Source organism: Hyla sarda, chromosome 4 (assembly GCF_029499605.1).
Source record: "Hyla sarda isolate aHylSar1 chromosome 4, aHylSar1.hap1, whole genome shotgun sequence".
NCBI classification, from domain to species: Eukaryota; Metazoa; Chordata; class Amphibia; order Anura; family Hylidae; genus Hyla; species Hyla sarda.
In genome coordinates, this window is record NC_079192.1 from 354,629,813 (window position 1) to 354,653,294 (window position 23,482).

General features: G+C 48.0%; 1 protein-coding gene across 8 annotated transcripts in view; it reads right to left on the reverse strand.

Annotated features, from left to right (window-relative positions):
* Nucleotides 1-23,482, reverse strand: part of SEC24A (SEC24 homolog A, COPII coat complex component) — a 916,567-nt gene that overhangs the window by 217,705 nt on the left and 675,380 nt on the right. The gene's annotated exons all lie outside the window — the stretch shown is intronic.

The following is a 23,482-nucleotide window of genomic DNA, read 5'->3' on the forward strand; positions in this document are numbered from 1 at the left end:
TTAAGGTACATTGTACCCCTTTTTAAGTTCCTTGAGGGGTGTAGTTTCCAAAATATTATGCCATGTGGGGATTTTTTTTGCTGTTATGGCACCACAGGGGCTTTCTAAATGTGACATGGCCCCCAAAAACCATTTCAGTAAAATTTGTTTCAAAAAGCCAAATGTGGCCAAATGTGGCTGCAGCATTGTGGGGCGCCAGCAGAGCACTTGACGTCCACATACTCAGAAGAAATGGGGTTTTGGGGAAGAAATTTCGGGGGGCATTTTCTGCTATTACCTAAAATGAATTTTAGCGGGAAAAAAAATGTCATTTACACATCTGACTTTAATGAAAAGTCGTCAAACACCTGTTGGGTGTTAATTTTATTTATTTATATAGCGCCTACAGATTCTGCAGCGCTTACAATTATGGGGTACAAACAAAGACAAGTGTTAATGCTCACTGTACCCCTTGTTATGTGCTTTGAGGGGTGTAGCTTCCAAAATAGTATGCCGTGTTTTTTTTTTTTTTTTTTTTTTGCTGTTATGGAACTATAGGGGCTTCCTAAATTCGACATGCCCCCCAAAACCCTTTCAGCAAAATTCACTCTCCAAAATCCCATTGTCGCTCCTTCCCTTCTGAGCGCTCTAGTGCACCCACAGAGTATTTTTAGGTTCACATATGAGATATTTCCTTACTCTAAAGAAATTAGAGGGGGGCATTTTCTCCTTTTACTCCTTGTAAAAAGTAAAAAACTGGGTCTACAAGAACATGTTAGTGTAAAAAAAAAAAAGGGATTTTTGTCTTACCGTAAAATCCTTTTCTCGGAGGATCCATTGGGGGGACACAGACCTTGGGTATATGCTGTTGTTGCTAGGAGACTTGACACTAAGCAAACCAATAAAGTCGGCTCCTCCCAGCAGGATATACCCGCCTACAGAACCTGAGGTAATCAGTTTAGTCCCCAAGCATTAGGAGAGGACCGAGAGGCAGAAAACCAAGACCAGTCCGAGGTAACCAGAACAAAAAATTAAGTGAACACACCCTCGGACAAGTAACCAAAACCGGAACACCAAAGAAAGGGCAGGAGCTGTGTCCCCCAATGAATCCTTCGAGAAAAGGATTTTACGGTAAGACAAAAATTCCTTTTTCTCTATCGGCTCCATTGGGGGACACAGACTTTGGGACGTACCAAAGCCGTCCCTAGGGTGGGCACAGAAAACAATCAAGGGGCAGGCTGGGCCACCACCGCCTGCAACACCTTACGGCCCAGACTAGCATCAGCGGATGCAAAGGTATGAACCTGGTAGAATTTAGTAAAAGTGTGCAAGGACGACCAGGTAGCCGCCTCACAGACTTGAGAGGCTGAAGCTCTGTAATGGAGAGCCCAGGAAGCTCCAACAGAACGCGTGGAGTGAGCTGAAACCCTGAAAGGAGGGGTCTTCTAGTGCTGGGCGGTATGACCAAATATGTGTATCACGGTATTTTTTTTTTAACTTACGGCGGTTCCACGGTATATAACGATATTCTCCCCCCAATCATGTGACCCGCGCGCGGGGTTCAGCGACGACCCCCCCCCCAAATCAAGTGACCCGCCAGCGCTGTTCTGCCCCCCCCCCCCAATTAATGATCAGCCCAGCGGGGTACTACTCACAGATGTCACCTTCAAGCACAGCCCTCCTCCTCTTTGTTGGGGGACGCTGGCACTGGAACTCACTGTACGCCAGTGGTCTCCAAACTGCGGACCTCCAGTTGTTGCAAAACTACAACTCACCTACGTCTGCCACACGTTGGGGACTGGAACGCAGGACAGCCATCAGCCTATCACCGGCCGCAGCGATGTCTCGCCCCGGCCAGTGATAGGCTGAGCCCACTGTCATTTAAGAAGCCGGCCAGAGCTTCTTACATGACAGTGGGCTCAGCCTATCACTGGCCGGGGCGGGATATCGCTCCGGCCAGTGATAGGCTGACGGCTGTCCGGCGTTCCAGTCCCCAGCGTGAGGCCCCGACGTAGGTGAGTTTAAAGTTTATTTTCTTAATCTTTTGCAGCCCGGGCATAGGGATATAGCGTACAGCAGTGGTCTCCAACCTGCGGACCTCCAGCTGTTGTAAAACTACAACTCCCAGCCGTTGGCTGTCCGGGCATCCTGGGAGTTGTAGTTTTGCAGCATCTTGAAGTCTGCAGGTTGGAGACCACTGGCATACAGTATAGAGTTCCAGCGCCCGGCAGCCCCCAACAAAGCGGAGGAGGGCAGTGTTTGAACGTGACATCTGTGAGTAGTACCCCCCTGGGCTGATCATTAATTGGGGGGGGGGCAGAATAGCGCTGGCGGGTCACATAGGATTAGTTCAGTGGGGACATCGCTGCGCTGGGCTGATAATACATTCCCAAGGGGGAGGGGCCCAAATGGTATTGCGGTATGGGGGAAAATTCATATCGTGTAGCCCAAAAAATTCGGTATTCGGTATGAACCGGTATACCGCCCAGCCTTAGGGTCTTCCCCCTGCAACGGTAATCTACTGAAATGGCAGACCTGATCCACCGTGAAATGGTTGCCTTCGAAGCAGGTAGACCCTTAAGGTGACCGTCCGTAAGAACAAAAAAGGAATCGCATTGACGAAAAGAAGACAGAGAGGTAGGTACGCACCGCCCGTACCACATCAAGTTTATGAAGCAAACACTCCCCGAGATGAGATGGAGCAGGACGGGAGGACGATATCCTCATTAAGGTGGAAGGCAGAAACCACCTTAGGTAAAAAAAGAAGGAAACGGACGAAAAACAACTTTGTCCTGATGGACAATTAGACAGGAAGAGCGGCAAGAAAGAGCCGCAAACTTCGAAACCCGTCTGATGGAGGTAATTGCCATAAGGAACGCCACCTTCCAGGAAAGGAGACGAAGGGAAACCTCCCTGAGGGGTTCAAAGGGCACGCCCTCTAGGGCGCCAAGGGCCAAATTCAGATCCCAAGGAGGTGTAAGAGACCTGTAAGGAGGAGCCGCGTGGGCCACTCCTTGAAGGAAGGTCCGAACATGAGAATCAGATGCCAGAGGGCGTTGGAAAAGAATGGAAAGGGACGAAACTTGACCCTTTAAAGAGCTGAGAGCTAATTGCTGTTCCAGCCCTGACTGCAAAAATGAAAGGAGTCGGGGAAGGGAGAACACCACTGGAGAAAGAGATTGAGATTCACACCAATGAAAATAAGACCGCCAGGTATGGTGGTATATCTTCACGGAAGAGGGCTTGCGCGCCTTGAGCATGGTGCGAATCACCTGTGTTGAGAATCCACGGGCCCTTAGTACCGCGGTCTCAACCGCCACGCCGTCAAATGCAGCGACAGTAAATTGGGGTGGCACAGGGGACCCTGAGAGAGAAGGTCTGAACGAAGCGGAAGGCGCAGCGGAACGTCGTCAAGGAGCCGGACGACGTCGGCGTACCACGCCCTCCGAGGCCAATCTGGAGCCACGAGAATGGCGGGTATGCCCTCCACTTTGAGCTTCCTCAGGACCCTGGGAAGGAGAGGAAGAGGAGGGAACAGATGAGGTAGGGCGAACCCGACCAAGGAACCACCAGTAAACGGGGGTCCCGTGACTTTGACACAGAGGGGAACCTTCTGGTTGTGGCGGGATGCAAAGAGGTCCACATCTGGAGTTCCCCAAAGGTCGCAGATCTCTGCAAATACCTCCGGATGAAGGGACCACTCGCCGGGGTCGGGAGAGGACCAGCTTAGGAAGTCCGCTTCCCAATTGTTTACGCCTGGGATGTGAATTGCCGAGATGGCCGGAACCCTGAGCTCCGCCCAGAGAAAAATCTTGGAAGCTTCGGCCATCGCCGCCAAGCTGCGAGTGCCGCCCTGGCGATTGATGTACGCCACCGCAGTGCAGTTGTCCGACTAGACACTAACTGGGCGGCCCTGGAGAAGGATCTCTCAATATAACAGGCAAAGATAGATTACCCTCAGTTCCAAGATGTTGATCGGGAAGAGTGTATCCCTGGGAGACCAAAGGCCCTGGACTGTTCGCTCTCGGAAACCCCCCCCCCCAACCCGATAAGCTGGCATCCGTCGTGACAACAAGCTAATGAAGGGGCGCTGGTGTCCCGGAACAATCGGAACATGGAGGTTGGCGTCCCTGATGTCCACTGAGGAAAGAAACCTGATCCATGCTCGCCACGACCGAACGGAGAGACTCCATGTAGAAGTGGCGCACGAGGAGATGCCGATTGAGGAGCTTTAGATCTAAGATGGGGCGTAGGGAACCCCCTTTCTTGGGAACTACAAAGAGGTTGGAATAAAAACCTCGAAAACGTTCCTTGGGAGGAACCGGGACAATGACCCCCTGAATGAGGAGGGACTGAAGCGCACCCGAAAGGCCTTTGCCGTGGGGCTCGGGAAAGTAAAAAGTGATCCTTTGGAAGAGAGGCAAACTCGATCCGGTAACCATTGGATACTACATCTCTGACCCAGGAGTCCTGTACATGCGTTGTCCAGACATCCCGGAAGAGCAACAGACGACCTCCCACCTGAGAAAAATCTGCGGGTGGGGGCGTCCCTTCAGGCAGAGGTGGTTTTCGGGTGCCCGCCTTGGCCGCAAAGCGGCCCGAACGGTTATCCGATTTCCAGGATGGGTGAGTCTGGAAGAAGGGAGCCTTCTTATCCCGAGAAGGCGCCTGCCTGGCTCCCTTCGTGACCCCGAAGGTCCGAAAGGACCAAAAGGAGGTAGATTTACAGCGGGAAGTAGTACTGCGGGCCTTATTTTGAGGTAATAAAGAACTCTTCCCTCCCGTAGCTTCCGAGATGATCTCATCTAGGCACTTACCAAAAAGCCGAGAGCCAGTAAATGGAAGCTCAGTGAGAGATTTTTTTTAGAGGCTGCATCCGCATCCCAGGCTTTGAGCCACGCGGATCTACAGAGAGCCACTAGGTTACCCGTGGCAAAAGCAGCACAGCGGGCCAACTGCATGGAAGCAGAACATTGAAAATCTCCCGATTTAGAAAGCAGGAGAATTAAGCCGGCCAGTTCTTCCAAAGAAGCCCCAGAAGAAATGCCCTTACGGAGTCGGGAAACCCAGATCGTAAGGGCTTTGGAAACCCAGGCAGAGGCAAAAGCAGGGAGAAGAGATGAACCCGCAGCCTCAAAGGCAAATTTTGCCAAGGTCTCCACCCTTTTGTCCGCTGGATCCTTAAAAGAAGCAGCATCGGGCAAAGGCAGGGTAGTAGCCTTAGATAGGCGGGAGACTGGTGGATCCACCGTAGGAGGTGAAGTCCCTGGGCAATGAGGTCCTTAGCGAAGGGATAACGTGCTTGAACCTTCTTTGTTTCTTGAAACCTCTTGTCAGGGTACCTCCAGGCAGACTCCAGCAAGGCTTCAAATTCAGCATGGGAGCTGAACATCTTGGGTGCCGGACGGGCACGATGAAAGGAAATTTCTGGGACAGCGTTCGAAGTTCCTGGGTCCTCTAGGTGAAAGGTGTCTCTTATGGCCGAAACCAATGAGTCCACCGTGTCAGTCATGTCTGTGCGGTCTTCTGAATCAGAGGCAGAAGCAGAAGCCTCATCAACTAGTTCTCCAGGGGAGTGGGAACGGGTGGAGGCAGCTTTAGAAGAAGGAGACACTGACCTGGTTCTGGGGACTCAGAATGGTGACTCGGGGAGCGTCTTCTAGAAGAGAGACGCTTGCGGTAAGACGTAGCAGAGGGACGATGCCCATGAGGGGAACGTCTACATCTGTACAAAGACTCCGGAGAGGAGTCAGAGGAATGACCCCTATTACGCTTGTGAGAGCGTTTAACATAGGGTGAGGGAGAGCAAGTCTCTCTTGAGGATAGACAGAGACGGAAGACACCATATTGGAGGGGCAGCAGAGTCCACTGGGTCTGGGGGAGCATCCTGAATAGGAATACCAGGGGGGGTCAGGAGGTGCAGTGGTGCAGACGGAACAAGTGGGTTCAGCATACCCAGGCATTTTGGAGTTGGAGCGCTTGGGCCCCGGGTACCTGCTTACAGGGAGGAACAGTTCTGGTCTCGGACATGGATAAAATAAAATGATTTCACCAGCGTCCGTGTCCCCCACCAGGCAGCTGCTGTGAGGAGAGGAACGAGAAAAAGAGAGAGAAAAAGGCAGGGTAAACCGGACCAATCAGAAGAGAGGGGCCGGAATAGACTGGGGCGCCTCCGATTGGCTCATAGTCCCCTGCACAGCTCCAATTGGCTGAGGAGGTTCACGCTCCTGAAACCCTAGGGCGCGAACCTCGCCAGGGAAGGAAGATGTCGGCTTGTAAATGGCACCCGCTCCAATCCCCGAAGCATATGTGAGTGCAGGGGAATGGGAGCAGGCGAAAGCGCCAACGGTAGTGAGCCGCTGCGAAAGTGAAAGTAACCTGAGCCCCGAACGCATCAGCACACGACGCGCCCGGAGCACAGAAGAAAGGCCGGAGTGAGAAGGCAGCCGCGGCTGCTGAAGAAGGAAGAGACTGATAAAGTGAAATAATGCAGAAAAACAGTCCTACACCACTGACTCCAGCCCCCTGAGTTCCCCCAATAAAGTGGTAGGGAGCCCCTGCCTAATAGGGACCCCAAACTAGATGTAATAAAAAGGAGTGGGACCAAAAGAAAAAAAGGGGGGGGGATACTCACCTTAATCTAAAGAACTCACCTAATGAAGTCTTCAGTCATGAAGTCTTCAGCCAGCTTTTGTCACCTGCATCATGCCGGGCTTGAAAAGCGAGACGAGCAGGGAAAGGTGCGGGACCCATGAGGTACAACCCCAGGCGCTGGCCGTTGGCTAGAGGGGGTTAACAGTACATCCACGATATCTGTGCCCCCTCAATCGCAAATGGGGAAACAGTGAACGCTATGTTCCTGAGTCCTTACCTGAAAAAGTAAAATAAAAGGGAATAAGAAACTAAATGTCCCTATTCTGGAAAAATAAAAAATGTTAGACCAAGTCTGGGGAAAACCCCAGATCAGTGTCCATCTCCTGCAGACACTAAGCTAAAACTGATTAACTCAGGCTCTGTAGGCGGGTATATCCTGCTGGGAGGAGCCGACTTTTTTGGTTTCCTTAGTGTCAAGTCTCCTAGCTATATATATCCAAGGTCTGTGTCCCCCAATGGAGCCGATAGAGAAATTCAGATTTTAAATTTTCTCCCTCACTTTGCTGCTACTCCTGTGAAACACCTAAATGGTTAACACACATTCTGAATATCGTTTTGTATACTTTGAGGGGTGAAGTTTTTATAATGGGGTCATTTATTTTGAAAATTTTTATAAAAAATTGGAAAACCGCTGCTGAACTTTGAAATCCTCTGATGTCTTACAAAAGTAAAAACATGTCAACTTTATGATGCAGATATAAAGTAGACATAGGCTCTCATTTACTTTTCTAAACCCGACTAGTTTTGTTTTTTTTTTTTGTCGAATCTTTGTCTGCACCATGTCGCAGACATCGTGCGCCAGTCTGCGACACGATGCAACATTTTTTACCGACGGACCCGATGTGGATTCTCCCAAACCCAAAAAAGGGGCGTAACCCGACATTTCTCAGCTTTCCCACATATTTATAAAGGTTTCCAACCCGAATTTGTTGAATTGTTGTGGATAATTTTTCCCGACAACTCAGAGGAGTTGGAAACCAAAACCAACAAAACCCACGTGCGACAAACAGGATGCGACATAATAATAAATACCAGGGGAAAAAGGCAGTCAGGTAAGAAAGCAAGATAGACTTACAACCCGATTTTCTAAGTAAATGAGGGCCATATTGTATATGTGAATCAATATACAATTCATTTGATATGTCTATTTTCCTCACAAGCAGAGAGCTTAAAAGTTAGAAAAATGCTACATTTTCAAAATTTTGGAATATGTCAACAAGAAATGATGCAAGTATCTACAAAAATTTACCACAATGATAAAGTTGAATATTTCAGGAAAAAACTATCTCGGAATAAAAGCATCCCAGAGTTATTAATGTGAAAGTGGTCAGATGTGCAAAAAATGCTCTGGTCCTTAAGGTCAAAATAGGCTTGGTCCTTAAGGGGTTAAATATATTTTTTATAGGGGACTGTGTAAGGGTGTGTGTGAGGAAAACCTTCAGAATAGTCACCTGCACAAACCAGTGGTACTGCCTGGTAATGCGCGTGACGCTAAGAAAAACGATGCTTACAATGCCTGGATCCGTTGCTCCGTACGTCTGATCTCCTTCTTTCTGAATATGCAAATTAGCAGTAAGTGGCAGTGGCGGGGTTACGATTCAGCCTTCGGGCACTATGACGCAGCGCTGTTTCTTCGGCTCTCGGCCCAGCTAATTGTTATACACTGCCTCCCTCCCCAATCTGTAATCGCGCTTACAGTGCATGTGCAACCTCCTGGCTACACCCGGAAGCAGCCTCCGCGTGGTTATGAATCCGCTCTCAGGCCGCTTCCCAGTGTAACCAGGAGGCTGCACATATGCAGTAAGCGCGATTACAGAGCGGGGGGCAGTAAATAATGATTAGCCGGGCTGAGAGCCAAAGAAACAGCGCTGACATCACAGTGCCCGAAGGCTGAATCGTAACCCCGCCCGTGCCACTTACTGCTAATTTGCATATTCAGAAAGAAGGAGATATCAGACGAACGGAGCAATGGATCCAGGCATTGTAAGTATCAATTTTCTCAGCGTCACCCGCACTACCAGGTAGTACCACTGGTTTGTGCGTGTGACTAGTCTGACAGTTTTCCTGGAGAAACTCACTGTAAACCCCCACCTGTGTGAATGTATCCTCCTGTACATTCACATTGGGGGGGCTAGGTGCACAAACCTCCAGCTGTTGCAAAACTACAACTCCCAGCATGCACCAACAGACCATGCATGCTGGGAGTTGCAGTTATGCAACAATTGGAGGCACACTGGTTGGGAAACACTGAGTTAGGTAACAAACCCTAACCCAGTGTTCCGCAACCAGTTTGCCTTCAGCTGTTGCAAAACTACAACTCTCAGCATGCACTGACAGCCGCAGGGCATGCTGGGAGTTGTTGTTATGCAACAGATGGAGGCACACTACTACTACTCCCAGCATGCCCTTTGGCTGCCCATGCATGCTGGGAGTTGTACTTATTCAACAGCTGGAGGCACACTTATTCATAGAAAAAATGCAAAGACAGCCATAAAGTATGCTGGGAGTTGTGGTTGTGCCTCCAGCTGTTGCATAACTACAACTCCCAGCAGGACCGGCCACCACCGCCATCTCCAAACCCTGCCACCGATCACCGTGGGTAAGTTTATCACCCGCCCTGCAGGTCCCGTGATTGCTTGGCCGTTCTTACTCCTGCTGGTAAAGGGTGATCGGTGCTGTCTCAGACAATCTGAATTGACCGTCAATTTGCGGTGATAGCCAACATGGACCCCCCGCAGGCATTGTCACGGGATGCCTGCTGAACGATTAAAGCAGGCATCCCGTTTCGTTCACCTCCCAGGACCAGGACGCAAAGGCGGGGTTAAAGGGAATGTGTCACCATTTTCGTTTTTTAACCTGTTGGGGACGGAGGGCGTACCTATACTCCCTTCACCCACTCCCTTTCTATAACGCGGGGCCACGTCGGGTCGGGCCCCGCATCTAACAACCGCTGGGACTAGTGGCTAGTAGCGCGCGCCATGGATCGCTATTAACCCTTTAGACGCGGCGTTCAAAGTTGATCGCCGCATCTAAAGCTAAAGTAAAACATTGCCGGTTAGCTCAGGGGGCTGTTCGGAATCGCCGCATCCCGAACAGCTTACAGGACAGCAGGAGGGTCCCTACCTTCCTCCTCACTGTCCAATCGCCGAATGACTGCTGAGATCCAGGCATGAGCAGTCAAGCGGCAGAATCATTGATCAATGGTTTCCTATGAGAAACCATTGAGCAATCTAAAAGATCAATGTGTGCAGTGCTATAGCACCCTATAGGAGCTATAACATTGCAAAAAAAGTGAAAGAAAAAAGTGAAAAAAAAGGTAATAAAGATCATTTAACCCCTTCCCTAATAAAAGTTTGAATCGCCCCCCTTTTCCCATTTAAAAAAAACTGTGTAAATAAAAATAAACATATGTGGTATCGCCGTGTGTAGAAATTATAAAAATATATTGCTAATTGAACCGCACGGTCAATGGCGTACGAGCAAAAAAATTCCAAAGTCCAAAATAGCGTATTTTTGGTAACTTTTTATATCATGAAAAAATTTATAAAAAGTGATCAAAAAGTCAGATTAATACATCAATGGTACCGCTAAAAACTGGAGAAATTAAAACGTTATAGTGGTCAGAAGAAGACAATTTAAAACGTATACATTTTCCTGCATGTAGTTATGATTTTTTTCCAAAAGTACGACAAAATCAAACCTATATAATAGGGTATCATTTTAATCGTATGGACCTACAGAATAAACATAAGGTGTCATTTTTGCTGAAAAATTTACTGCGTAGAAACGAAAGCCCCCAAAATTTACAAAATGGCATTTTTTTCTTCTATTTTGTCGCACAATGATTTTTTTTCCATTTCGCTGTCGATTTTTGGGTAAAATGACTGATGTCATTACTAAGTAGAATTGGTTGTGCAAAACATAAGCCTTCATATGGATTTTTAGGTGCAAAATTGAAAGGGTTATGCTTTTTAAAATGTAAGGAGGTAAAAACAAATGCAAAGACGGGAAAACCCTCTGTCCCCAAGGTGATAAGTAAATAAAATTGCATTATAATAATATAGCCTTTTATTTTTTTCATTTAGTATTCGGCTATTGTATTAAAAATATCTACTGCATTAAAAATAATATAAAGTAATGTGTGCATAGGGGGCTGCCATTACAATAGCATCTGTGTACATCACTTTTTAGCACTTACACGAATGCTTTATGGCAGGCACAAGGCATAGGAACATGAAGATAGATTTCCATTAGTCCCCTGAAGGCTTTGTACGGAGGATGTGCAGAGTACAAGGGAAAGAAAAACTAGGGCGAGCCGGTGGCCATTTTCCTGAGGCTCGGAAGCCACCACTGCGATCAGAACAGAGGCTTTCAGACACAAAGCAGGGGAGAAACCTTGGGATGCACCTCGCTGACTGCTTCAGTAGTGGCAGCTGATGGGACCTGTGTGAGAGAAGCAGGGTGGGGAGACTCGAAACAACAGCAGACTGTGCAATGGATGCAAGAGAGCAAGGAGACTTGAAACAGATGCAGGCTGTAAAACAGGAGTGAACCAAGAGAGAAGGAAGACAGAAGAAGCAGCAGAAATGTTCTGGGTATTTGCTGGCAATGATGGAGGATTCTTTACCAGCATACATACAGCTCTGCTATGTCTAGGTAACTATACTGCTTTGCTGCTTACAGAGCAGTTTCTGGTGGGGAGGGCTGTCTATAGTAAGGTGATAGGGGGTGAGCTGACAGCTGGGAGGTGGGTGCAGTGTTTATGTGCTGGGGTGGTGAAGGGCATTACAGGGGGAGTTGTGTGCAGCAGTCACTGACTGTAAGGCTGTTTACACACAGGAGCGAATCTGTTGTGTAAGTATAGGTCATCTCATGTGCCCCCCCTCTGCTCAAACCATGCAGTGACCCCCCCCCCTATGTAGCGCTCCCCTTGCCCATAGTTGCATGTACATCGCAGGCTGTATAGATCATTGCTTAACTGTAACTCCTTGTTGGACTGAGTGCGATGTGCCAGCCAAGCAATGAAATAGTTATGTTGCGCTGCTGCTCGTGTGTACCTGACTCTACAGAGTGTACACGTTTTTGTCTCTATATGAGTGTACATGTGTACCTGATTATACGGAGCGTACGTGTGTACCTGATTGTACTAAGCATGCATGTGTCTCTGTAAGGAGCATGCATGTAGGTGTCTCTGTATTAAATGTTCAAGCGTGGGAGGTGCATGCGCGGAGCTCGCTGAGGAGGACGCACTCTATGTGAGCGCCGTACCGGCCATGATCTCTTAGCCTCACTGAGCACCCTATAGGGCTCCTAAGCAGCAGATTAGCCTCATACCTTCTGCCGACATGTCGGTGAGGGACAAGAAAAAGTCTGGCGGAGATTCCCAGCAGCTATCGCAGACTATTCCCGAATTGTTCCGGGCGGGCCTACAATCAAACATGGCGCCGGCGGCACCCCGCGCTACTACTTCCACAGCAGAGGAAGACAACATAGCTGATGTGCCGTCAGCTCCAGCAGATGTGGCAATCCCCATGGATCCTTCTGCTCTTTTTACCCATATCCAAAAGATGTTTAGAGAGGAACTTTCCAAGGCGGTGATGGACTTTACTAAACAGGTGGGTGAGCTGGGGCAACGGGTGTCGGACCTGGAACTTAAACATGATGGACTGGCTGATGACCTGGAGCATGACAGGCTGGCCCTCACTGACCATGCTGACAAGCTGGACGCCCTTGAGCTTAAATTGGAAGACCTTGAGAACAGGTCGAGGCGAGCTAATCTACGTATTCGGGGACTGCCAGAAAATGTCTCTGACCTGACTCCAGCAGTTACGGGCTTATTTGCCGCCCTCCTTCCGCAAGTGGATGTGAGTCAGTTCCGTATGGACAGGATCCACAGAGCCCTTTCACGGCCTAAAAACCAGGACATTCCCAGGGATGTGATCCTTAAACTACATTATCCTGACATGAGGGACCGTATTCTCCAAGCTGCACATACTGTCTTCTCCCCTGCCGGGCATGCCTGTGTCTGTCCACATATATGCAGATCTAGCACCCTCCACGCTGGAGAGGCGCCGCACCATGAAACCTATCACCCTGGCTCTGCAAAAGCAACAAATTAGATATAAGAGGGGCTTTCCTTTTAGCCTACAATTCCAGGTCAATTCTCATGCCTACCTAGTCCGTACACTCCTTGAAGCTCAAGATGCCTTGCAACGGGAAAAGATAGCTTATGAAGATCAACCATCTTTGCCACCCAGATCACAAAAATCCAGGAGAGTCTGGCACCGTACTGGATCTAGCCAGAAACGACGCAGGTCCCTTCCTTCGTACCCCGATGGCTGAAGCTACCTGTGAACGTGTTGGATTACCTCATTTCCCACCTGCAGATTATCTCTGAACAATTCCTGTCTCCATGGACGCTCTGTTGCTCCTTTACAGCTGGATTTCTCTGACATGAGGATGCCTCAAGCTACCTGTTCCTGTTCTACTGTTGGATGCATCCCTACCTGTTTTTTCTTTTTGGTTTTTCTTCTTGTCTCCTAATGCTTATTTCTCCCATTCAACCCCCTTACTCCCCTTCCTCTTCTTTCCACCTTCACCTTCCTTCCCCCCTCACCTCCCATCCCCCCCCTCTTTCTTCTTTTTTTCTTCCCCCCCCCCCTTTTTTTTTTTCTTCTTCTTCTTTTTTCATTATTGTCTCGTTGCCTTGTACCTGCTGCTCCCAACTGTTTTGGGAGGCTTGACGGTCCGGACTACCTTGTTGCCTCTGTCTCCTAGACACATGGGATCGTTGGTCTCGACCAGGTTAACTGGGGAGACCCTATCCTGTACTACTGTACTGTTTGTTTGGTTTTTGTTTCCCCAGTTTGTTTTTCCTCTGTATGTCTTTTCTTATTATGAGGGCGAACCCTTTTTCTTAACATACCCTACCAAATTGATATCCTGTAATTCACCGTTATACTATTTGCCAGTGTCCCTGGGTATGTGTACTAGGTGTTTAGCATGTTGTAAGCACTTGTTTTATTTACTCTGTTATGTGTAGGGTCCTATCACATAATGTGAGGGGCTTTAACTCCCCTCTAAAGCGGAAAGAGGCCTTCCGGGATTATGTTTCCCATAACCCTGACATTTTATGTATCCAAGAATCACATTTCACACCCTCCTCCTTCCCAGCTTATCTTCATCCAAATTATAATATAACTTTTACATCTTCATTTATCTCTAAATCTAGAGGAGTAGTGACCCTTCTCCACAATTCATTCCCCTTTTCCGTCACTTCCACTATCTCCGACCCTGAGGGTCGATTTTTAATCCTGGAGGGCCTTTACCATGACACCCCTATGTGCATAGTTAATACCTACGCCCCTACTGAGGACCCGATCCAATTTTTTGCTACTATATGTCAGAGAGTGATGTCTTCACAGTATGTATCCCTTATCTGGTGTGGGGACTTTAATGTTGTTTTCAATGGAGTTCTGGACAGATCCCATACTGCAGCGTTTAGGAGGTCCGGTGCACAGCAGCGGCTTCTTCAAACTTCCTTTCGTGACACCGACCTTGCGGATACTTGGAGGGAACATAACCTGACTCAACGTGGGCACTCATATTATTCCCCAGCTCATAAGCTATACACCAGGATAGACTGGATTCTTACAAACACCTCCTCCATCTCAGCTCTACAATATGCTCGCCATATTCCATGTTCCTGGTCTGACCATGACATGGTTTTCTCTGTCTTCTCATTTCAACCCCGTGATACCACACCCTACACTTGGAGATTGAATGAGTCGCTGCTGTGTAGACCACATATTAGAGACGAGATTGCGTCAGCCTTGACCACATACTTTGCTGATAATGTCACCCCAGAGTCCGACCCAGGTTTGATCTGGATGGCTCATAAAGCCACCATTAGGGGCAAGATAATTGCTATAGCCTCAGGTCTTAGACGCTCACGTCGTAAAGCCCAAACATTACTTGAGCATAAATTAGCCAGATTGGTCATAGCCCATCAACAACTGCCGACTCCATATTTATATCATTCTATACGTTCCACTAAACGCCAATTAGATGCTATCCTTACAGATGACACAGAGAGGGCTTTGAGGTGGACCCAGGCGACCTATTATAGGTGGGCCAACAAACCGGACAAATTGTTAGCACATATGCTGAGGAAGAGACAAGATTAATAGGGTGCACAGAGTCCAGATCAGGCCGGTGTTTTTTCTTCAAAACCTTCCCGTATTTGAGTCTTTTCATTCTTTCTATACCTCTCTTTACAGTGAACGGTCCCCTCCCTCTCCAGCAATGGTGGACGCCTTTTTGACATCAATGGCCCTGCCAAGGTTGACCACGGATCAGCGGGACTATCTTAACTCCCCGATCACTTCTGAGGAAGTAGCAAAGGTAATCTGGTCCTGAAACTAGGTAAAGTTCCGGGACCCGACGGTCTTTCTGCTCTTTACTATAGAAATATAGAAATTCTCTGATATCTTAACTCCCCATATTTCCTCTTTCTGCAATAAACTTCTTTCTGGGGCCTCTATGCCTTCTGATTTTCTTCAGGCTTCTATAGTAGTCATCCCTAAACCCAAAAAGGATCCTCTACATCCCTCCAACTACAGACCCATTTCCCTCATTAATCTAGACACTAAACTCTTCACATCTATCCTAGCTGGCCGTCTGAACTCCCTACTCCCTGGTCTAGTACATCACGACCAGGTGGGCTTCATACCCGGCCGACAGGCACCTGACAACATTAGGAAAGTTCTAAACATCATTCATTGGGCGGAGACCACTTCCTCTTCTTTGACCCTATTGGGACTTGACATAGAAAAAGCTTTTGATTCTGTTTCATGGTCTTACCTGTTTGGAGTTCTTCAGCATATGGGCTTCTCTGGCCCTTTTCTTCAAGCTCTAGGTGCACTATACTCCACTCCTAAAGCTTTCCTCAAACTACCTACACCCTCCCCCACCCCCATCAGTATTGAAAGAGGGACACGCCAGGGATGCCCCCTTTCCCCAGCGCTATTTGCGCTAGCAATGGAACCACTTGCAATACTCATTAGGGATCACCCGGACATCAAGGGGGTTCAGATAGCCAGCACTTCCTACCTTACTAACCTTTTTGCAGATGACCTTCTACTCACCCTCACTTCCCCACTGGTTTCTCTTCCTCATCTCTTCTCCCTCCTAGACCGCTTTGCAGGGATATCTGGCTTAACGGTAAACCGGTCTAAGTCGGAGGTGCTGTATTGCCATACCCCGCTCCATACTCAAAAACTTATATCTCTCAACTTCGATCTACCTTCTGCTTCCTCGTCTATCCCCTACCTTGGGATAGCACTTCCTGCTTCCCTCTCATCTCTCTATAACCTAAACTATTCAAATCTCTTCGTGCGGACATGAGGAAGTGGGATCTACCTCACATCTCCTGGATGGGTCGTATCCACTCTATTAAAATGGTTCTCCTTCCTCGCCTTCTCTACTTATTTCGCACTCTTCCTATACCTATTCGGGTCCCGGACCTTCGTAGACTTCAGGCGGACGTTTTTCAATTTATATGGAGAGGTTGTAGGCCCCGCATTCCACGCAAAATTATGTATTACCATAAATCATTGGGTGGCCTATCAGTACCCAATCTTGTTAAATATTTCCAAGCTGCTTGGTTGGCTCAATTGCTGCTTTGTAATGCGAAGACAGGGCACCCTAGATGGGTATCTCTTGAAAATGACCTCGTAGCCCCATATTCTTTATGCTCCTTAATGTGGTTGACTGGTCCTGTTTCACGTTACCTGCCCTCGGTGGCTCTTCTCCCTCGATACTCTCTCCTTTGGAGATCGGTCAGGCTTAGGCTCTCTCTTCAATCCTCTGTCTCTCCCGCTACCCCACTTTTTTCCAACCCTTCTTTCCCCCCTGGTCTGGACTCTGTGCGTTTTGCGTGGTGGCACTCGCAGAAACTATTTAGGGTACATGACTTTTTGGTGAGCCGGCGGCTCATGTCCCTATCCACCTTTAACAATAGATTCGTTCCTCCACCAGAGGAGGGCTTTAGGGTTCACCAAGTCTTTTCTTTTCTAAGCTCTTTGGTGGCGTCACTATCAGGTTTGACGACTACAACCTATGAAGCCATGGCACTCTATACGCTTCTTCTCCCGGGAACATTGTCCAGGATATATTCCTCCTCTAACAGACCCCCCCCCCCCCCCCCCGACACGAAACTCCCTTACATGTCCCAATGGGAATCGGAATTGCACTTCACTCTCCCTATATCCAGATGGCACTCCTGTTGTGCACACATTACAAGGGGTAGCATGCAAGTGTCCTTGGTCGAGACGGCTGTTAAACTTCTGCACCGTGCCTATTATGTCCCTACACGCTTACACACAATATATCCATCGGTTGCCCCTGAATGCTTTAGGGGTTGTCTAGTCCCCGGAACAATGGGTCACATTTGGTGGCAATTTCCTAGGGTTACCGCCCTCTGGAGGTCCGTAGTTGGAGTGATACGCTCCTTATTACATATACGTTGGCCTTTGAACCCTGCAACTTGTCTGTTGGGAGATAGACCATCACATGTTAGATATGCCCCTTTTAAATTGGCCCAATTTATAATGCTTGCCACTAGAATTCATATTGCCTCCAGATGGCGGTCTCCCCTGCTCTCCTCTGCTGTAGTGGATAGAATCAACTCCATAATGCTATCCGAAAAAATGGCCGCGGTGAGGGAGGATAGGCTAGACCTGTTCTACAAAATCTGGCAACCATGGCTAGACTCCCCCCATGCAGTAGATGTGTCATTCTATTTGCATTTGTAGTCGGTGCGACTTCCCCTATGCTCTTATGGGTCCTACTTGACCAGACGGATACTGTGGACAGTGATAATTTTGGATGTTTGCCCTATGATGAGATCTCTATTGTACTTTGGTTCCCTTCATACCCCTTTACATTGGTGTAAACTATGCCCTTTCCCCTTGTTTTTATACCCTGTTTGAATTTTCTGTACATCTTTTTATATGTACTGTTGTCACACTTGATGGTATCCTGTACAGGATTACACATCGAGAAGCTTGTACCTTGTTTCTTATGTCTCAATAAAATATTTTGTTGGATACTAAATGTTCAAGCTTAAAGGACTGTACAGAGCGTGCATGTGTACTGAACTGTACAGAGCATGCATGTGTCTCTGTACTGAACATAAGCATGCATGTTTCTGTGCTGAAAGTGCGTGTGTACCTGACTGTACTCTGCATACATGTGTACCTGACTGTACTGAGTGTGCATATGCATGTGTCTCTGTACTGAACATGTGTACCTGACTGTACTGAGTGTGCATGTGTCTATGTACTGAACGTACGCGTGTACCTGACTGTATTGAGCATGCATATGCATGTGTCTATGTACTGAGCATGTGTGTGTGTGCCTGACTGTATTGAGTTTGTTGAGCGTACGTGTGCCCCTGACTGTCCTGTGAGGTACACAGGTATGCTGAGTACAGAGACACATGTGTGGTAGCCCTTGGGGCGTGCATGGTAGTTGGGGTGTTGTTTCGGTAGATGAGGGGTTAATGTTAACCCTATAGTTTGTGATGCCAGGCTGAGAGCTAGTATGCTGAGGTACTTCTCCGGCCTATCGCCGCCCTTCCCAGTAACGATAGGTACATGCATTAAATGACTGAAGGTCCACAAGGTACTTGAACTTGGATAACTTTACTTAAATGCTTGCTGTACATCCAATGAACAGTAACAGTCTCAGGAATACAGTCTCTATCTAGTGCAATGACTGACAGTTGTTGCGGACCTTTACTTCTCATAAAAGTCTCTGAATTAGGGAATATTGCGAAGATCCGTCCAGATTTAGGGGATATATAAGGTCCGGTGATCTTGCAGAGTGTTTAGGGATTGACACACTCACAATTTAGCAGATATCAGCTGTCGCCGCAAGGCTCAGGCCTAAACTCACTGATGACAGCAGCGCAGATTCTTCTCCATCAACAGTCCCCGAGGAAAGAGAGTGAGCAATGGCCGCATCCCTTATATGGTTCAGGGGCAGGGCCGTTTTTACTGGTCCAATCAACTGTCACTCACTGTTACAAGGAGTGATGGGAGATAAACGTCACAGGGGCCTCCAAAGGTCCTCAAGCATAAAACCATAGAGTTCACCCGGTCACGTGACCCGCAGGTCCTGTTACGCTATGCATAGGTAATTAACCATTTATATACACTTGTACAATCCTATATATATATATATATATATATATATATATATATATATATATATATATACAAATCCTGAAGAATTATTAGATAACTAATACCTAGATGAGAGGTGACTAGGGGCGGGCTAGTTAAGAAGAACCCCGACGTCCTAGGGACTCTGGCTATGGAGACTTATATACAAAGGTACCGGATAGGATGCGGTACCGGGACACCACACATGCAAACTCAATACAGTCAGTTATACAGAAATGCTCAGTACATAGACACATGCATATGCACGCTCAATACAGAGCATATGTGTGAACCTGACTGTATTGAGTTTGCATGTGTATGTGTCTCTGTACTGAGCATACCCGTGTACCTCACAGGACAGTAAGGGACACACGTACGCTCAGAAAGCTCAATACAGTCAGGTACACACATATGCTCAGTACATAGACACATGCATATGCACAATAATAATTATGTGATCTGTTCTCAAGGTCACTTTATGATGATTGAATAATATATGTTATGGTATATATTGAGTTATACTGTTTAATGGAAATGAATGTGTGATTGTCTGCAGTGGGTGGGTGAATAAGGGGTGAATGTAGACAGGATAAGATGTAGTGTGAATAGGTGTTCTAGTTAGGATGTATAAAGGGATAGCCAAATAGTTATATTAAAAGGATAGCCAGGCAACTATTGAGTTATACTGTTTAATGGAAATGAAGGTGTGATAGTCTGCAGTGGGTGGGTGAATAAGGGGTGAATGTAGACAGGATAAGATGTAGTGTGAATAGGTGTTCTAGTTAGGATGTATAAAGGGATAGCCAAATAGTTGTATTAAAAGGATAGCCAGGCAACTATAGTGAAAGACTGAGTTGAGATAGTCTGCAGCGGTGGGGTTATGTTATGGTAGTTTATAGTATGGGCATGAACATGAAACAGAGATAGTGGGGCAATGGAGAGGGATTAGGGAGTGTGTGAAAATAGATTAGAGAAAACAGAAGAGAGAAAACCAGTGATTCACTAAAAGGTAATTTGTTATTAAAAGGTGCATGTAATATTACAAAAAGATATGGGGAGAGTGCTGGGCCCTATTGCTCTGCTTCCCCATTACTTGTGCACAATATGCATATACAGATGATGAAAATCAATAAAACACGTGTAAAACTCAATAAGGTTAAGTTGAATAAGATAGGCTATACACTAGATAGATACTGCAAAGCGCTGAATGACACAGTATAATAATTGCTCGATGTGATGGAAGTAAAAGTCCTGTATTTGGTAAGTTCCTGCATGAAAAAGATAAGGTGAACCGGAACTGCGCGGCTACAGATGGATAAAATATATGCTGTCGGGGGCGTGGCCTGCTGCGCTGAAGATGGGACGTGTGGTGTGAGAGCTCCCGCAGGGCTACCCGTTAACTAGGCACTTTGGAGGGATATGGGAGGTCGACATAGGGGCAAAAACAAAAGAAAAGCTTCCCAAACTGTTGGGGGACAAAAAGGGACCATTGCCGCGTTGTTTGCAGCCGCACAGAAGCCGACCCGGGACAAGAAACCTCTCTCCCCCTATCAGCAGCAGCCGCCATTACTGGCCGTCACTGCAGCCTCGCTTTCACTTCCGTCTGCGACGACCGCCGGGAGCAAGGAAATGGCCGCATGCACCCAGCAGAAGTTGAGCCGCGCGTCTCCGCCGCCTGCACACCGCCCCGGACCAGAGGTGCCGGCCCCGCATGACACCTCTAGCCGCACTGCCGCACTGAATCCCGCTGAGGACCGGAGTGACAGGGTCCACCATTCCGGCGCCATGATGCAGAGCGCGGCCTCCTCCCAGCACTCAGCGGTACTGAAAGGCAGTAGAGGCCCCTCTGTCCAGCAGTTGAAAGGTATTGTACCTGACGGCACCCACGTCCCACCACCACCTCGTGCTCACACTGTGCCCCCGGCCCCGCACCTGCAGAGGGGCCCACAGCTGCCCACGCTGACTGTTATGGCGGCCCCACCAGACTCTCCTGCACAGGCATTAACCCCTGGAGGCCCAGAAACGCCATTGCAGCCCAGTCCCTCATCAGCCCCTGCATCTACCAGCTCTGCAGTGCCCTTTGCTGCTGCTGTTGCAGCTCCTCATTCTGCTCCACGGAACAGATCTCCTCACCCTGTCACTCCACCTGTGAGCTCTGGAGAGCTTTTAACTGAACATCTTCTTGGAGACCTCTCTCAGGCCACCTCTAAAAAACCTGGCCCTCCAGCACAAGATATCACTGAATGGTCAGGAGTTATGGACTCTGATGACAATGAGGATACGCCAAGAAAACGCTGTTCAAGACCCCGGTTAAGATGTGCCCTCCAAATGTTCCTAAGTCCGACCACTCTTCCTCAGATGATACCATGACCAACAGGCGATGCCTGCCTCGTCGCCATTACACGCCTGACCTACCACTTGATCGATCCAGCTCACCTGTTGATAATTTCTTGCCTTCGCCTGAGGCGGCTACTAATACGCTAAAACGCTTCCCAGAACTTCAAGCCTTACTAGCCTTACTGCCTACAAAACAAGATATGAAAACACTTGCCACAGATCTCAGATCAGCTTGGAGACATGACCTCAAGCCAGTTAAAGAGGGGGTTGAGAATCCTAACAAGCAGACTGACAGAACTAGAGTCCTTCAAAACCACTCTCCTCACAAATTCACTCCTTAAATGAAGCAGCCAAGTCCCTCACTATGCGCCAATCTGCCATGATAGACCACATGGACGATATGGACAACAGAAACAGGAGAAATAACATAAGGGTGAAGGGCCTCCCTGAAACGGTCTTACCGCAGGACATAGACAAAACTCTGCAGAAACTATTCAACGGAATTTTGCAAAAACCTAGTGACTCTCCCTTAGAGTTGGACAGGGCTCACCGGGCTCTGAAGGCAAAAAACCCTGATCCAGCATTTGTAGAGTTCATCACTACATCACCAAGGAAGATATAATGAGGAGAGCCAGAGATCTGAAACACCTGACCTACAATGGTGCACCTATCTCTATATACCCAGACTTGTCCCTGAGCACCCTCAAGCTGCGAGCTACCCTGAAACCACTCTTTCTAATGCTGAAAAATGCCCAGATTATCTACAAATGGGGGTACCCCTTCGCTTTGATTGCTAGGCATGGACGTACGACTGCCACACTCTGCAAGCCAGAGGACTTACCTGCATTCTTGGCTACTTTTAAACTACCACCGATCCCGCTACCTGATTGAGACAGCATGTTCCAGCCCGCGATGTGGCCACGACATCGCCCACCGGATAGATTGCAGCAACAGCGGGACCGTGCTGCCCACTTGAAGAAGGCGCAGCACTTTCTCCAGCAGGGCAACAAGACTTGACTCTACGTCAGTTTTCTCCAGTGACTTACTCCTACTTCTGATTGCCAACGATGTTTTCTTGTGCCTTAATGATGATGTTGATAGCATCTTAGCTCACATGTGTTTATAAGCTGGTGGGCCCTATGCCCGCGTTACTACTGGTTGCCCCTAATACATGGTTACTGTTCATTGTTTTTCTTATCTCCATCCTCCCACATTTACACTAATAGAGAGGTGTTTACACCCGAGTGGTTTACCCCATAGTGCCTATCATTGGTTTAGTTTCCTTGGCTAATCACTTCTGACTGTCTTATCTTACTAACACAGAAACTATGTCATTAAGAAAGCTACAATAGCCCTTTCTGTCTTACACTATTAGACCCTTATACTGCCGCTTCGGTTCCCCCCTGAGTCCGGTCTCCGGTGCGGCAGCTTCGCTTATCCCCGATAGACTACTGATGGGACTGTTTCCCATCCTGCTCATGGCCCTTTAGGCCTGTTTCTTTAGACCCCTTGCACCCCCCCCCTGTAGGGCTGCTTATTTGTTTATCTCTACTTGCCTTATGTATGTTGACTTTTTTTTCCCCTCCCCTTCCTAAGATCATCCTTTATCTTACTTCTCTGCCTTGCGGCTTGACCGGAGAAATCCCCCTTGGCCTGATGGGTGAGTGGATCAACACTACACATGTTTCACATCGCAGCTGACATCAAACTAGCCTCCCTGAACGTTCAGGGTTTTAATACCCCAGAAAAACGTGCCCAACTTCTATACATGTTTCATAGGCGAAGGACGCATATCCTATCCCTTCAGGAAACTCACTTCAAATCTGGTCACATCCCTGTCCTTTCTGCTAAATATTATACTCGATGGTTGCATAGTCCCAACTCTGACTCCAGGTCTAAGGGGGTCTCTCTGGCCTTTCATAAGTCCCTCCCTATTACTATAATGTCCCATCGGGCTGATCCCAATGCCCGCTACCTGTTTGCCAACTGTGAGATTGCTGGTCGGCCACTTACGGTCGCCTCCATATATGCCCCAGAGACCAAGTGCAATTCCTGCTGCGCACCCTCACCACCCTGACTGATTTTGCCACCGGTCCCATACTCCTCTGTGGCGATTTTAATTTACCTATGTTCCGCCGAAATGATACCTCCTCTGGCTCTCACAATAAACTGAGGGCACTGCAGAAGAGACTGCACACATTACAACTTAGCGACTCTTGGAGAGCATTCCATCCACAGGAGAGAGATTTCACATTCTACTCCTCACCTAGGCAATCTTACAGTCG